Source organism: Anolis carolinensis, chromosome 1 (assembly GCF_035594765.1).
Source record: "Anolis carolinensis isolate JA03-04 chromosome 1, rAnoCar3.1.pri, whole genome shotgun sequence".
Lineage (NCBI taxonomy): Eukaryota > Metazoa > Chordata > Lepidosauria > Squamata > Dactyloidae > Anolis > Anolis carolinensis.
The window spans coordinates 363,981,368-363,996,301 of NC_085841.1; the positions used below are offsets into that span (position 1 = coordinate 363,981,368).

Here is a 14,934-nt window from a genome sequence, read left to right on the forward strand (position 1 = left end):
GACAGCTGCTATCAAAACCAATCTTTATTGAAGAACACACGACTTGGAAAAAGTCGAGAATGACATAATGTTTACATACAATCAATTTTATCACCTTTGTTGCAACGTCACATCACACGTAAATATCACCAAACCCCACCCCCTGTATCACATTTCTACTATTCCCACACAAACTACTCATTCTAATTGTTTTGATTTTCACCCCCAAGTTCCCATGCTCTGCTGCCAGGTGTTTTCATGAGACATCCAGGAGTGTTGATGTTATGGCTCCAATTCCAGGGCTTGCAGACTCAGCTCTGGGAATTTTTTTTCATGAAGTGAATGCACTCTGCGTATGCTCAGAGGAACTCCCGACAGCCTCCTCCTCCTTGAGGGCAAGCGAGAGAACTGTGTCCTCTTTTGAGTGGCGCGAATGCCCTCTGCGTATGCCCAGAGGCACTCCGGCCGGCCAGACTCCTCCTCCTCGTGGCGCTGGAGTCCCGCCTGCGTGGGCGGCCTGGCGCGGGCCCTTCCCTCTCGCTCGTGTCCATCCTCCTTGCCTGCCTCCCTCCCGGCCTGCTTCGGCTCCGGCTTCGGCTTCTCTTCCTTCCTCCGTCCGCGCCGCCGGCGATGACCGCGGGGCCGGGGCCCAGCTGAGCCGGGGAGCCGGGCGGGAGCCATGCCGGCCCTGAGGGCGCCTCCGGGCTGAAGGAAGGAAGGTAGGAAGGGATAGGGAAGCCCCGGGGGTCCTGGGGAGCGTGGGAGGGGCTTCCGAAGCTGCAAAGAGCCACGAGGAGCTTTGGGGAGGCCTTTGGGGGTCGCTGTGAGGCATTCGGAGGCTTCAGGGGTCTTGGCAAGGGCTTGGGAGGAAAGGGGGGGGGACATGTGTGCTTGGGGGTTCCTTATAGATATGGCAAAGATATGGGGTGTTTAAGGTTCCTATTTGATATACAGAGGCATGAGAGGCATTGGAGTGATTGGCTTAACCTTGAAGGAGCTGCGGGTGGCGACGGCCGACAGGGAGCTCTGGCTTGTGCTGGTCCAGGAGACCACCAAGAGTCGGAATAAACAACAACGAGGAGCTTTGGGATACGTTTGGGGGTCCCTGTAAGGCAGGCCTGGGCTAACTTGGGTGTTTTCGACTGCAACTCCCACCATTCCTAATAGCCTAAAAGGGAGGGCCCAAGTTGGCCCAAGCCTGCTGGAGACATATGTGTTTTGGAGTTTTGTAAGGCATGGGGAGGCCTTAGGGGGTCCTTTCCAGGCATAGAGAAACACCTGAGGTTCTGGGCTGTGTTTGGGGGGTCTTCATAAGCTGTAGGGAGCCTCGTTTGGGGGTTCTGTGAGGCCTGCACTCCATAGAAGCTGTAGGGGGCAAGATGACGTTTTGAGGGTATGTTTGGGGGTCCTGGTAAGGTGTGGGGAAGCATCTGAAGAGCCCATTAGATGTGCAGAGGCATGGATGGCTTTGGAATACATCTGGAGGTCCCTGGAAGGCATTCAGAGGCATGAATGGCTTTTGGAATAGGTTTGGGGGTCCCTGGAAGGCATTCAGAGGCATAAATGTCTTTGGAATAGGTTTGGGGGTCCCTGGAAGGCATTCAGAGGCATGAATGGCTTTTGGAATAGGTTTGGGGGTCCCTGGAAGGCATTCAGAGGCATGGATGGCTTTGGAATAAGTTTGGGGGTCCCTGGAAGGCATTCAGAGGCATAAATGTCTTTGGAATAGGTTTGGGGGTCCCTGGAAGGCATTCAGAGGCATGGATGGCTTTGGAATAAGTTTGGGGGTCCCTGTAAGGCATTCAGAGGCATTAATGTCTTTGGAATAAGTTTGGGGGTCCCTGTAAGGCATTCAGATGCATGAACTGCTTTGGAATGCATTTGGGGGTCCCTGGAAGGCATTTAGAGGAATGGATGGCTTTGGAATACATTTGGGGGTCCCTGGAAGGCATTCAGAGTCATGAATGGGTTTGGAATAAGTTTGGGGGTCCCTGGAAGGCATTCAGAGGCACAAATGTCTTTGGAATAAGTTTGGGGGTCCCTGGAAGGCATTCAGATGCATGAATGTCTTTGGAATAAGTTTGGGGGTCCCTGTAAGGCATTCAGATGCATGAACTGCTTTGGAATGCATTTGGGGGTCCCTGTAAGGCATTCATAGGCATGAATGGCTTGGGAATAAGTTTGGGGGTCCCTGTAAGGCTTGCAGAGGCATGAATGGCTTTGGAATGTTTGGGGGTCCCGTGGGCCAGATGTGGCCCTCCAAGGTCCAGAGGCATGAATGGCTTTGGAATAAGTTTGGGGGTCCCTGGAAGGCATTCAGAGGCACAAATGTCTTTGGAATAAGTTTGGGGGTCCCTGGAAGGCATTCAGATGCATGAATGGCTTGGGAATAAGTTTGGGGGTCCTTGTAAAGCATTCAGAGGCATGAATGGCTTGGGAATAAGTTTGGGGGTCCCTGTAAGGCATTCATAGGCATGAATGGCTTGGGAATAAGTTTGGGGGTCCCTGTAAGGCTTGCAGAGGCATGAATGGCTTTGGAATGTTTGGGGGTCCCGTGGGCCAGATGTGGCCCTCCAAGGTCCAGAGGCATGAATGGCTTTGGAATAAGTTTGGGGGTCCCTGGAAGGCATTCAGAGGCACAAATGTCTTTGGAATAAGTTTGGGGGTCCCTGGAAGGCATTCAGATGCATGAATGGCTTGGGAATAAGTTTGGGGGTCCTTGTAAAGCATTCAGAGGCATGAATGGCTTGGGAATACGTTTGGGGGTCCCTGTAAGGCATTCATAGGCATGAATGGCTTGGGAATAAGTTTGGGGGTCCTTGTAAAGCATTCAGAGGCATGAATGGCTTGGGAATAAGTTTGGGGGTCCCTGTAAGGCATTCATAGGCATGAATGGCTTGGGAATAAGTTTGGGGGTCCCTGTAAGGCTTGCAGAGGCATGAATGGCTTTGGAATGTTTGGGGGTCCCGTGGGCCAGATGTGGCCCTCCAAGGTCCAGAGGCATGAATGGCTTTGGAATAAGTTTGGGGGTCCCTGGAAGGTATTCAGAGGCATGAATGGCTTTGGAATAAGTTTGGGGGTCCCTGTAAGGCATTCAGAGGCACGAATGGCTTGGGGATACGTTTGGGGGTCCCTGTAAGACATCCAGAGGCATGAATGGCTTTGGAGTAAGATTGGGGGTCCCTGTAAGGCATCCAGAGGCATGGATGGCATTGAGATGTGTTTTGGGGGCTCTTTGTGAAGTTTAGGGAGACAAGAGGAGGTTTGGGGATACATTTGGGGGTCCTTGTGTGGATGCACATGTGTTTTGGAGTCTTTGAAAGGCATGGGGTGGATTTAGGGGGTGTTTTGGGGTTTCTTGTAAAGGTATAGGGGTTCACCTGGGTTACAGGGTCTTCATAAGCTGTAGGGAGCCAGGAGGGGCTTTGGAGATGAATTTGGGGGTCCCTTTGAGGCATTGGGTTTTAAAATGTGGTTTGGGAGCTCTTTGTAAGGTATCGGGAGGCAAGAGGAACTTTTGAGGTTATGATTGAGGGCCCTTGGATGGATACATATGGTTTGGGGTCCTTGTAATGTGTTGGGATGCATGAAAAGGTTTTGAGGTGTCTTTGTAAGGCGTAGGTAAGCATAGAGGAGTTTCTGGGACATTAGAGTACCCCATTAGATGTGCAGAGGCATGTGGGGCTTTGGAGTATGTCTGGGGGTCCTTATAAGGCTTGCAGAGGCCTGAGGGGTTTTGAGATGTGTTTTGGTGGTTCCTTGGAAGGTATAGGGAGGCAAGAAGAGTTTTGGGGGGTATGTTTGGGGTCCTTATGTGGAGACACAGGTGTAAGGTGTTGGGATATGTGTGGAGGACTTTGCAAGGTTTACAATTCTTACCGGCTGTTAGGAATTGTGGGAGATGAATACCAAAACACCTGGAGAGCCCAAGTTTCCCCATGCCTGTTGTAAAGTATAGGGCAGGGGTCCCCAAACTAAGTCCCATGGACCGAAAGTGACCCTCCAGGGTCATTTTCCTGGCCCCTGTCCTAAACTTTAGACTTAGGGTTGACCTAAGTCTACCTGGTCTTTGGAGGTCTCTTTGCTTAGCTACAGCCTTATGAGACCATCTAGATAGCTTTTGGAGGTCACTTTCCTTACCTATGTTCCTATGAGACCGTCTAGATGGCCTTTATTTACCTATGGTTTTTTTGAGATTGTCTTGATGACCTTTGGGGGCCCCTTTCCTTACCTATGGCCTTATGAAACCATCTAGATGGCCTTTGAGGGTCCCTTTCCTTACCGATGGTCTTACAAAACCATCTAGATGGTCTTTGGAGGTCTCTTTGCTTACCTATGGTCTTAGGAAATCATCTAGATCAGGGGTCCCCAAACTTTTTAAACAGGGGGCCAGTTCACGATCCTTCGGACCGTTGGAGGGCTGGACTATAGTTGGCCACCGAGCAATAATAAATAAATAATAACAACAATAAAAAAGAGGGTTGGAAGAGACCCTTTGGGCCATTGAGTCCAATCCCCTTCTGCCTTTGTGCATAGAAAGCACAAGCAAAACACCCCTGACAGATGGACACCCAACCTCAATGTTAATAATAATAGTAATAGTAATAATAATAATAATTCTGGAATAATAATAGTTCTGGAACACAACACACCAGACATCACAGTTGTGGAAAAGAACAAGGTTTGGATCATTGATGTCGCCATCCCAGGTGACAGTCGCATAGATGAAAAACAACAGGAAAAACTCAGCCGCTATCAGGACCTCAAGATTGAACTTCAAAGACTCTGGCAGAAACCAGTACAGGTGGTCCCGGTGGTGATGGGCACACTGGGTGCCGTGCCAAAAGATCTCAGCCCGCATTTGGAAACAATAGACATTGACAAAATTACGATCTGCCAACTGCAAAAGGCCACCTTACTGGTATCTGCACGCATCATCCGAAAATACATCACACAGTCCTAGACACTTGGGAAGTGTTCGACTTGTGGTTTTGCGAAACGAAATCCAGCATATCTATCTTGTTTGCTGTGTCATACAACGTCGTTGTGTTGATAATAATAATAATAATAATAATAATAATAATAATAATAATAATAATAATAATAATAATAGAGGGTTGGAAGAAACCCCGTGGGCCTTTTAGTCAAATCTCCTTCTGCCTTTGTGCACCAAACGCACAAGCAAAGCACCCCTGACAGATGGCCACCCAGCCTCAATGTTGTTAATAATAATAATAATAATAATAATAATAATAATAATAATAATAACCTGGCTCTGGCTCACGAATGGGACTCTGAAGAAGGAGACAGAAGGCCTGATCCTTGCAGCCCAGGAGCAAGCCATCAGAACAAATGCAATTAAGGCCAAGATTGAAAAATCAGCTGATGACCCAAAATGCAGACTGTGCAAGGAAACCGACGAAACCATTGATCATATCCTCAGCTGCTGTAAGAAAATCGCACAGACAGACTACAAACAGAGGCACAACTATGTGGCCCAAATGATTCATTGGAACTTATGCCTCAAGTACCACCTGCCAGCAGCAAAGAACTGGTGGGATCACAAACCTGCAAAAGTATTGGAAAATGAACATGCAAAGATACTGTGGGACTTCCGAATCCAGACTGACAAAGTTCTGGAACACAACACACCAGACATCACAGTTGTGGAAAAGAACAAGGTTTGGATCATTGATGTTGCCATCCCAGGTGACAGTCGCATAGATGAAAAACAACAGGAAAAACTCAGCCGCTATCAGGACCTCAAGATTGAACTTCAAAGACTCTGGCAGAAACCAGTGCAGGTGGTCCCGGTGGTGATGGGCACACTGGGTGCTGTGCCAAAAGATCTCAGCCGGCATTTGGAAACAATAGACATTGACAAAATTATGATCTGCCAACTGCAAAAGGCCACCTTACTGGGATCTGCACGCATCATCCGAAAATACATCACACAGTCCTAGACACTTGGGAAGTGTTCGACTTGTGGTTTTGCGAAACGAAATCCAGCATATCTATCTTGTTTGCTGTGCCATACAACGTCGTTGTGTTGATAATAATAATAATAATAATAATAATAATAATAATAATAATAATAATAATAATAGAGGGTTGGAAGAAACCCCGTGGGCCTTTTAGTCAAATCTCCTTCTGCCTTTGTGCACCAAACGCACAAGCAAAGCACCCCTGACAGATGGCCACCCAGCCTCAATGTTGTTAATAATAATAATAATAATAATAATAATAACCTGGCTCTGGCTCACGAATGGGACTCTGAAGAAGGAGACAGAAGGCCTGATCCTTGCAGCCCAGGAGCAAGCCATCAGAACAAATGCAATTCAGGCCAAGATTGAAAAATCAGCTGATGACCCAAAATGCAGACTGTGCAAGGAAACCGACGAAACCATTGATCATATCCTCAGCTGCTGTAAGAAAATCGCACAGACAGACTACAAACAGAGGCACAACTATGTGGCCCAAATGATTCATTGGAACTTATGCCTCAAGTACCACCTCCCAGCAGCAAAGAACTGGTGGGATCACAAACCTGCAAAAGTATTGGAAAATGAACATGCAAAGATACTGTGGGACTTCCGAATCCAGACTGACAAAGTTCTGGAACACAACACACCAGACATCACAGTTGTGGAAAAGAACAAGGTTTGGATCATTGATGTTGCCATCCCAGGTGACAGTCGCATAGATGAAAAACAACAGGAAAAACTCAGCCGCTATCAGGACCTCAAGATTGAACTTCAAAGACTCTGGCAGAAACCAGTGCAGGTGGTCCCGGTGGTGATGGGCACACTGGGTGCTGTGCCAAAAGATCTCAGCCGGCATTTGGAAACAATAGACATTGACAAAATTATGATCTGCCAACTGCAAAAGGCCACCTTACTGGGATCTGCACGCATCATCCGAAAATACATCACACAGTCCTAGACACTTGGGAAGTGTTCGACTTGTGGTTTTGCGAAACGAAATCCAGCATATCTATCTTGTTTGCTGTGCCATACAACGTCGTTGTGTTGATAATAATAATAATAATAATAATAATAATAATAATAATAATAGAGGGTTGGAAGAAACCCCGTGGGCCTTTTAGTCAAATCTCCTTCTGCCTTTGTGCACCAAACGCACAAGCAAAGCACCCCTGACAGATGGCCACCCAGTCTCAATGTTGTTAATAATACATCACACAGTCCTAGACACTTGGGAAGTGTTCGACTTGTGATTTTGTGAAACGAAACCCAGTATATCGATCTTGTTTGCTGTGTCATACAACGTCGTTGTGTCAATAATAATAATAATAATAATAATAAGGGTTGTAAGAGAAGAGACCCCTTGGGTCATTTAGCCCTTGTGCCCTTGTGCCATGGGGGCCAGATAAATGGCTTCGGTGGGCCGCATCCGGCCCCGGGCCTTAGTTTGGGGACCCCTGGTCTAGATGATTTCCTTCCCCAAGCATGTGGGAAGGGGAGGCGGCAGGCTGTTCCCTCCTCCTCCTCCTCCTCCCCTTCCCTCCCTTAGAGATGCTAATATGGCTCTGTCTCTTCCGCCTCCCCTCCCTCCTGCCGCCTCCGAGGACCCTGGGCCCCGGGACGCATCTGGGCCTGCTAACAAAAGCCTCCCCCTCTCTCTGCTGGCAGGTTGGGCAGCGGTGCCGGGAAGAAGAAGAAGAAGAAGAAGGAGCCAAGCACGAGGCTGGAGTTGCAGGAGCCGAGGTGGAGCGCCGTTCCCTGGGCAGGTGAGTCGTGCATTTGCACCTGCCTTCCTTTTCTGGAGCCCTTTTTGGACCTGCGAGGAAGGAGAAGCGGGTGTTTCACCCTCGTCCTGCCAAACCCTGACTCAGTTTCCTTCTGGTGGGAAACCCCACTTCCTTCCTCAAGGCATCTGTGGGGTTTGCATTGCCTTTGAGTCCCTGTTTCCGGAGAAAGGCAGGACAAAAATGTTTACAAAGCTCCGTTGGTGCTAGACTTTTGATCAGTTTGATATGTTTCAGTCATTGAAAGATGATTTTAATTGATATGTACTGTATATTTTTAATAGTTCTATAATATTGTGTTTTACTGACATTGTTATTACAGTAGAGTCTCACTTATCCAAGCTTCACTTATTCAATGTTCTGTATTATCCAAGGTAGTCTGCCTTTTAGTAGTCATTGTTTTTGTACTAAATGTTGCCATGTTTTGGTGCTAAATTCGTAAATACAGTACAGTAGAGTCTCACTTATCCAAGCTAAACGGGCCGGCAGAACGTTGGATAAGCGAATATGTTGGATAATAAGGAGAGATTAATGAGAAGCTTATTAAACATCAAATTAGGTTATGATTTTACAAATTAAACACCAAAACATCATGTTATACAACAAATTTGACAGAAAAAGTAGTCCAATATGCAGTAATGCTATGTAGTAATTACTGTATTTACTAATTTAGCAGCAAAATATCACAATGTATTGAAAACATTGACTACAGAAATGCGTTGGATAATCCAGAACGTTGGATAAGCGAGTGTTGGATAAGTGAGACTCTACTGTATTGTGTTTTACTGACATTGTTATTACAGTAGAGTCTCGCTTATCCAAGTTTCACTTATCCAATGTTCTGTATTATCCAATGCAGTCTGCCTTTTAGTAGTCATTGTTTTTGTAGTAAATGTTGCCATGTTTTGGTGCTAAATTCATAAATACAGTCATTACTACAGTAGAGTCTCACTTATCCAAGCCTTGCTTATCCAAGTTTCTGGATTATCCAACGCATTTTTGTAGCCAATGTTTTCAATACATCGTGATATTTTGGTGCTAAATCAGTAAATACAGTAATTACTACATAGCATTACTGTGTATTGAACTACTTTTTCTGTAAAATTTGTTGTATAACATGATGTTTTGGTGCTTCATTTGTAAAATCATAACCTATTTTGATGTTTAATAGGCTTTTCCTTAATCCCTCCTGATTATACAAGATATTCGCTTATCCAACATTCTGCCGGCCTGTTTATGTTGGATAAGCGAGACTCTACTGTATCTTGCTCTGGTCGTGCTCTGGACTTAGTATTTTTTTTTTACAGTTTTATAATATTGTGTTTTACTGACATTGTTATTATCTGAATCTGGCACTGAATTATTGCCATAGTTTGTTAACGAACCTGAGTACCCCTTTGGGGGTGAGAAGGGCTGGGTATAGGTACAGTAAATCAATCAATCAATTAATATAAAGTAAATAACCAAAAGGCCCCAGGTTCAAATCCCGGGAGCGGAATGAGCGCCCGCTGTTAGCCCCAGCTCCTGCCAACTTAGCAGTTCGAAAACATGCAAATGTGAGTAGATAAATAGGTACTGCTCCAGTGGGAAGGTAACGGCGCTCCATGCAGTCAGGCCGGCCACATGACCTTGGAGGTGTCTATGGACAACGCCGGCTCTTCGGCTTAGAAATAGAGATGAGCACCAACTCCCAGAGTCGGTCACGACTGGACTTAACGTCAGGGGAAAACCTTTACCTTTACTAAATAAATCAATCCATTGGGGTTGACTTAATTCACCATTCTGCTTAAATTGGGACTAGCAATTGGGTCGAGGCTTCTTCCTGGCCTTGCACAATTCCTGAGCGATTGGAGAATGAATTGAAGTCGTGCTCTGGACTTAATTTTTTTTGACAGTTTTATAATATTGTGTTTTACTGTCATTGTTATTATCTGAATCTGGCACTGAATTATTGCCATAGTTTGTTAGCCGCTCTGAGTACCCCTTCGGGGGTGCGAAGGACTGGGTATAGGTACAGTAAATCAATAAATCAATAAATGTAAATAAATCAATGAATTGGGGTTGACTTAACCAATCATTCTGCTTAAATCGGGACTAGCAGTCGGGTCGAGGCCTCTTCCTGGCCTTGCACAATTCCTGAGTGATTGGAGAATGAGCTGAAGTCATGCTCTGGACCAGGGGTCCTCAAACTTTTTAAGCCGAGGGCCGGTCCACAATCCTTCAGACTGTTAAGGGGCCGGATTATCATTTGAAAAAAAATACAAACAAATTCCGATGTATGACTTATTTGTAGTGCAAAAACAACAACAACAACAACAATGAAAGAACAATACAATATTTAAAAATAAAAACAATTTTAACCAACATAAATTTATCAGGATTTCAATGGGAAGTGTGGTCCTGCTTCTGGCCAATGAGATAGTCAAGTTAATTAGGGTTGTTGTTGTTGTTGTTGTTGTTGTGTGCCTTCAAGTCATTTCAGACTTTGGGCGAGCCTAATTCTAAAATGTATTTATTATTTATTTACTGCATTTATTTACTACATTTGTATCACACCCTTCTCACCCCAAAGGGGACTCAGAGTGGCATACAAATTATATGTACATACAATATATTATATTATTAGCATAGCACAATATTAGCATTATATATTACTATATTGAAATATACCACTATACTGTAATATTATTAGTAATATTATATGTAATATAGAATATATAATTAATATTATTATATGGTATTATTATTAGTTATATTGTACTAGCTGTGCCCTGCCACGCGTTGCTGTGGCCAATTGGAATTGCACTGAATAGTCTTTGTGCTTCTAAGCCTGGGCAGTTTCTATATAGGGGCCTCCTTGCTTGGGCTGGTTGAATGGGATGGAGTGGCCTGATGGCTTACAAACCTGAGGGCTATCCATGTAGGGTATATTCTGGTTGGGCTGGTTGAACAGGAGTGAATAGTCTTGCAGCTTAAAAGCCTGGCCGCTTTCTACCTTGTGGAATTGTTGGTTGGCCAGGTCGAATAGCAACGAATAGTCTTAGTGTAGGAAGTATGAATGTTGGAATTAGTTACCTCGATTAGCAATGAATGGCCTTGCAGGTTCGAGGCCTGGTTGTTTCCTGGTTGAGGGAATTCTTTGTTGGGAGGTGTTAGCTGGGTCTGATTGTTTTCTGTTTGGAACTCTCCTGTCTTGTGAGTGTTAATTTGTATTTATTGTCCTGATTTTAGAGATTATATTGTTCTGTTTTCTTATTCGAGCGGTTTTTGGGGTTTTGCGGGTCCCGGTTCCGTTTTGGGGGTTCGGTTGTGTTGTATGAACCTTGAGGCAAGGCTTTTGCGTTGTGTTGTCAATTTTGGTGTTTCTGGGGTGCATAGTTGTGTCGTTATAGTCACGGCGCAAATAACTTTACCTTTTTATATATATAGATTACATTATAATATTATTATCAATATTATATGTATATACAATATATTATATTATAAAACTGAGGGCGGGGGCCAGGTAAATGACCTCGGAGGGCCGCACCCGGCCCCCGGGCCTTAGTTTGGGGACCCCTGCTCTGGACTTTTCAAAACAGATTTTCTTGGACTTTCCTCCTCCAAAAGATGCCAGGAGAACACCTGCCTTGTGCAGAACCCGCTTTCCCTTTCTCTTTCCCCTCCTCCTTCTCCTCGCTCTGCCTTTCACTCAGCCTGGACAATGGAGGAAGGGAGAAAAGAGAGAGGGGAGGTCTAGCCCCTCTCATTGTTTCTCCTCAGTTGCTCTCTCGCTTGCTTGCTTGCTGGGGTTGGGGGTCCTTGGGCTTTGTAAGACAAGCGTCTCTCGTCTCGTCTCGCCGGGTTTCCTCAAGGTACAGTAACTCAGCCTCCTTGCTTCACCTTGCTTTCTCCCCTTTTGAGTTCGGTGCAAACATTTGGAAAAGTATTGTGGTGCTGCTTTTGTGCATGAATACTCCTTAAACCCTTTTTTTTCAAGGGGGAATAACAAGAGGTTGGGATCCCTGTCTTGCTTTGACCCGCTTCTCTCAAAGCTTTTGCCTTTGAGTAACTTAAAGAGAGAGCACATCTGCCGTCTGGCCCTTCTTTCCAAAAAGGAAAGAGCTTAGGAAGCAAGTCCTTTGCTGGGAAAGGAGGTGTATTCTCCCTCTTGCATCCCTCCTACCCCTTGTACATTGAACTATATGGCTTATTCAGCATTTCTCACTTAGAGTAGGAAACACTCGAGAGTTTCGGTCTGTATATCTCCTGGACGAAAGGCGAACGGGCTCAATCTGAGTCTTTTACTGACTGTGCAAATTTTATTTTATTTTTCTTCCTTCAAACTTTGCCTAAACAATCTGATTTGATTTAAGTAAAGGTTGCAGTTTAAAGAGAGGCTTTGTATGTTATTAATTACGCGGTCAATGTTTTGGCAAGCGCTCCGGAGCAGATACGGTGCAGAACAAAAGATTTCCCCCTTCTCTCTCTCTGAAAGAAAGTACGGTGTAGCAAGCTTGCCAATTACGTAATTGCTGTTTCCAGACAAGAGTAGAGCTGGCAGGACAGTCGCGGATTTGATGTTTCTTCTTGTCCCTTTCCTGACTCCAGCATCCCCCTTCCAAAAAGAAACCTAGATTGTTGCTTATGGTACTTTCAAATAGAAGAGTCAGTAACCATCTTATTAAGGTTTTGCCTCTGAAATTTGGAGCAGCTGTGTTGAAGCATCATACATTCCCAATGTTCTCCCTCCTCCTTTCTATCCATAAAATAACAATAAATATAAATACTGGGTTGCTGTGAGTTTTCTGAGTTGTATGGCCATGTTCCAGAAGCATTCTCTCATGACATTTCACCCACAACTATGGTAGGCATCCTCAGAGGTTGTGAGTTCTGTTAGAAAATTATGCGATTGGGGTTTATATATCTGTGGAATAATGTCCAGGGTGGGAGCATGAACCCTTGTCTGTTTGAGGCAAGTGTGAATGTTGCTATTGGCCACCTAGATTAGCATTGAATAGCCTTTCAGCTTCAAAGCCTGGCTGCTTCCGGCCTGGGGAAAACCTTTGTTGTGAGGTGTTAGCTGGCCCTGATTGTTTCCTGTCTAGAATTCCCCCGTTTTCTGAATGTTTTTCTTTATTTACTGTCCTGATTTTAGACTCTTTAAGTACTAGTAGCCAGAATTTGTTTATTTCCATGGTTTTCCTTTCTTGTTGAAATTGTCTATATGCTTGTGGATTTCAATAGCTTTTCTGTGCCGTCTCACATGGTTGTTAGGCTGGTCCAGTATTTCTATGTTTCAAATACAGTAGAGTCTCACTTATCCAACATAAATGGGCCGGCAGAATGTTGGATAAGCGAATATGTTGGATAATAAGGAGGGATTAAGGAAAAGCCTATTAAACATCAAATCAAGTTATGATTTTACAAATTAAGCACCAAAACATCATGTTATACAACAAATTTGACAGAAAAAGTAGTCCAATACGCAGTAATGTTATGTTGTAATTACTGTATTTACGAATCTAGCACCAAAATATCATGATATATTGAAAATATTGACTACAAAAATGTGTTGGATAATCCAGAACGTTGGATAAGCGAGTCTTGGATAAGTGAGACTCTACTGTATGTCAAACTACACAGAGAAGGTATTGAAATCCACAAGAAGCATGTGGACGATTTCAACAAAAAGGAGGAAACTATGAAAACGAACAAAATCTGGCCACCAGTATTAAAGGACTCTAAAATCAGCACAGTAAATAAAGAACAATACTAAAAAAATGTGAATTTCAGACAAGAAACAATCAGGGCCAGCTAACACCTCCCAACAAAGTCAGGCAGGAAGCAGCCAGGAGTTGAAGCTGCAAGGCTATTCAATGCTAACCAAGCTGGTCAATGGTGACATTTATACACCAAAGTTCTTTCTCCCAACCTGGACTTTCCACAGATATATAAACCCCACTTTCCCAGTTTCCGACAGACCTCATAACCTATAGATGTGGGCGAAATGTCAGGAGAGAATGCTCCTGGAGCATGGCCATACATCCTGGAAAACACGCAGCAACCCGGTGATTCCGGCCGTGAAAGCCTTTGACAACACAATAGGAGCACTCTTTCTTCCTCTCCTTATCTGTGGAAGGGTTTGTTCTGGACGGGGAGAACAATTGCGATGCAAAGACTGGAGCGCCTTCAGTATTCACGTCTTGTTCCGATACTATTATCATAAATTCCTCGAACGCTCTCTGGGCAACTTCATCCTTGGCTAGCCTTCCGCTCAGCGCAGCCCCGTTAATCCGTTCCCTTTCTTTGCCAGCTTGAAAGGAGTTTTAATTATTGTTTTTTAATTGAAAAATGTTGCCTGTTCCAAATAATTGGGGGAAACAGGGATGGCAGGGAGAGAAAGCCGTGATAAGAGGAGAGCGAATTTTGCATCAATGCCTGGAACTGGATGAAGCGAGTGGAAGGGGTCTTTGTGTATTTAAAGACGTTTTCTTCTTTCCATTGACAGTAGAAGAAGCATCTTTTCATGTGTTTTTGTCTTTGCTGGGCTTTAGTTGTGATTTCCATGTGTTTTTAATTGGATTGTGTGTTTGATGACTTATCATTTAAAGTTGCAAAGCACCTTTTGGAAACCTATATTGAGAGAAAAGCAGGATATACCGTATATACTCGAGTATAAGCCGACCCGAATATAAGCTGAGACATCTAATTTTACAGTAGAGTCTCACTTATCCAACATAAATGGGATGGCAGAATGTTGGATAAGCGAATATGTTGGATAATAAGGAGGGGTTAAGGAAAAGCCTATTAAACATCCAATTAGGTTATGATTTTACAAATTAAGCACCAAAACATCATGTTACATTAGAGTCTCACTTATCCAAGCTAAACGGGCCGGCAGAAGCTTGGATAAGCGAATATCTTGGATAATAAGGAGGGATTAAGGAAAAGCCTATTAAACATCCAATTAGGTTATGATTTTACAAATTAAGCACCAAAACATCATGTTACAGTAGAGTCTCACTTATCCAAGCTAAACGGGCCGGCAGAAGCTTGGATAAGCGAATATCTTGGATAATAAGGAGGGATTAAGGAAAAGCCTATTAAACATCCAATTAGGTTATGATTTTACAAATTAAGCACCAAAACATCATGTTACAGTAGAGTCTCACTTATCCAAGCTAAACGGGCCGGCAGAAGCTTGGATA

At 44.4% G+C, this 14,934-nt stretch overlaps 1 protein-coding gene across 6 annotated transcripts in view; it reads left to right on the forward strand.

Moving 5' to 3' along the window:
- Positions 1–559: 559 nt before the first annotated feature.
- The window catches only part of nin (ninein), a 213,367-nt gene continuing 198,992 nt past the window's right edge, over positions 560–14,934 (forward strand). The window contains exons 1-2 of one of the 6 annotated variants that reach the window (XM_062968703.1): positions 560–698; positions 7,629–7,726. The gene's annotated coding sequence lies outside the window, so the exon portion shown is untranslated. Of the gene's footprint in view, positions 699–7,628; positions 7,727–11,369; positions 11,599–14,934 lie in introns of those variants that run through there. The other 5 variants (XM_062968701.1, XM_062968704.1, XM_062968700.1 and 2 more) reach the window with 5 other exon arrangements.